The sequence below is a fragment of the Nelumbo nucifera genome, chromosome 3 (genome assembly GCF_055504915.1).
Source record: "Nelumbo nucifera cultivar China Antique chromosome 3, China Antique-T2T, whole genome shotgun sequence".
Classification (NCBI taxonomy): Eukaryota; Viridiplantae; Streptophyta; class Magnoliopsida; order Proteales; family Nelumbonaceae; genus Nelumbo; species Nelumbo nucifera.
This window is the reverse complement of record NC_142651.1, coordinates 88,192,501-88,195,000: the sequence shown is the minus strand read 5'-3', so window position 1 is coordinate 88,195,000 and position 2,500 is coordinate 88,192,501.

Here is a 2,500-nt window from a genome sequence, read left to right as displayed (position 1 = left end):
GCCTGTAAGATTTTTGGGAGAACTGATGTCATCTTCAGGCAGACCACCAGAAGCTTAACGTACTCTTTGAGGAGGGGTGGTCGACCTCCTTGGGTGCCTAACCTTGGCACTCCTAGACCTTCATCCCCTTGCGGGGCGGCCCTGGTTAACGGCTAGCATGGCTACCAGGGTTCCTCATGGGCGCACACTTGCTCATGGGGACAGTGTTGGACCGGCACTGCGCTACCGATACTCAAGGGAGGCTTGGCATGCGGGCCTGGTTCAAGCATGTCCCTTCACTTCGCCGGCCCCTTGCCCAAGCTGAGTGAGCTACCCCGTTGCCCTTAGCGCACGGGTGTGTTCCGGCCCAAGCGGTTGCCTATCATCAGGGCACACAGGTGCCTGTCATCATCGGCATACAGGAGACCCTTCACATCGGTGCCAAGTCACCTTATCGGCGCATGGTCGCCTTCCATGATGGTTGTCCCCCTTTAGCACGTAAGCGGCGCCTCCCATGGACCGGTCTGAGCCAGGAGAGTGCCCCGGCCATTGGACTTGAGGTCATGATCCAGTGCTACTGACGTTGGTGGAGCCATCCCATCGGGCAACTCCTAGCCTCTAAGCGCAGAAAGGCTTGTCCTGGCCTGCCTTGGCCAGGACGCCGCACGGGTTTCTTCCGCTGCAGAACTACCCCCGTGACATACTGGCAGGATCAACCAGGTAGCATTCCTTGTCGACATCACAACCCGCATGAGACCATTCGAAAACATCGAACACTCTACGCGATTGCAATTGTCGATCACATATCAGGACATATAATAGGGTGGCAACAGGGGACCTAAGGCCCCTACCCTTCGCATCTTCCGCATCCAAGAGAACACACAATAGATATGTGCCGAGTGCATTGCACAATCACAAGACAATGCATGGCATCACGTTCTACATGTTCATGGCTGCCTCACCCCCCACCATGGGAGGAGAGAGACAAACTATCACTCGAGGGGTATCAATTCCATTTCTTTGGGTAGGCAACACAGGAACCATCTGCACACGCCCAGTTAGCAACAACTAGCTTGGGCGAAACTGAAGAGGAGGGGCAGGTTAATGGTTCCGACCACAAGAACAGAGCCCATCAACACATGCCATCCAAACACCACTCACGCGCATTGCGTACACCTTCAGGCAACCACCCCCCAAACCAACGACGCATCAATGACACGTAGAATGGCCGAGGAAAGCAGCACCCAAAGGCCCCACTAAGCACGGAAAGCAACCACCAACATGAATCAACATCCGAAAAGGGTCACCGGGAGATCACAAGAAATGTGAGAGATGCCAACCGTGTTGCACCATTCCCACTCATGTGAGGTCCCCCCATGGGGGCCTCCCATGCTTGAAATAGGTACACCACGGAGGCACCATGGAGTGCCCTGGGCAGAATGCGGGGAGGCACCCAAAGCACAATTGCCAAACACCTTGCACGTCACCTAACCCAGCATCGCTAACCCACAAACGCGTGTTCACGAGAACCCAACACAACACACATCGCTTGCGACCAAGGGGCACTCAACAGACGTTGCGCTGCAACGCATGCATCGTCGCGCTCCCAGATCTCTTCTAGTGCACGTCATTGTGCAGCAGCATGCACTATCAAGTAAAACCTTGCACATTGTGATGCACGTCATTGCGCTACCATGTCGCGCTCGGTAAGCATCAATGTTGCCACTAGCGCATGCAACTGCGCTACCCGTGCGTCAGGGGTGACGGGGGGGAAGCCCCATGACTGCCAACGCTCGCCCAATGGCGCCCCCAGGGGGGAACCCCCCCAGAGTCACCACCCCCCCTCAAAGAGTACGTTAAGCTTTTGGGGCTCTGCCAGGAGCAAACATCACTTTTCTGAAAAATCATACTGGGGTTGGGTTGAGATGTACGGCCTAGATTGGACATAAACATGACAAGTGGCATTAGTTAGGATTGCAAAACGATAAAATTAATTAAAATAAATTTTTGGAGAAAAATATTAGTTTTATTAATTTTTAATCACTTAAAAGTACCAAAAATTGGGAAAGATCTGAAAAAATAATTTTGGAGGATAGGGGTTGCTTTTTCACACCTGCAAAAAAATGTGTGCACCAAAATAAGCTGGTTTCATGCCGAAAGGTATTGATACAAATGGTTTTTTGTAATTTTATTAATTTTTAATCACTAAAAATTACCAAAAATTGGGAAAGATCTGAAAAAATAATTTTGGAGGATGGGGGTTGCTTTTTCACACCTGCAAAAAATTTTGTGCACCAAAATAAGCCGGTTTCATGCCGAAAATTATTGATAGAAATGGTTTTTCGTAATTTTATTAATTTTTAATCACTAAAAATTACCAAAAATTGGAAAAGATCTGAAAAAATAATTTTGGAGGATGGGGTTTGCTTTTTTCACACCTGCAAAAAGATTTGTGCACCAAAATGAGCTGGTTTCATGCCAAAAAGTATTGATAGAAATGGTTTTTCACATATATTTAATT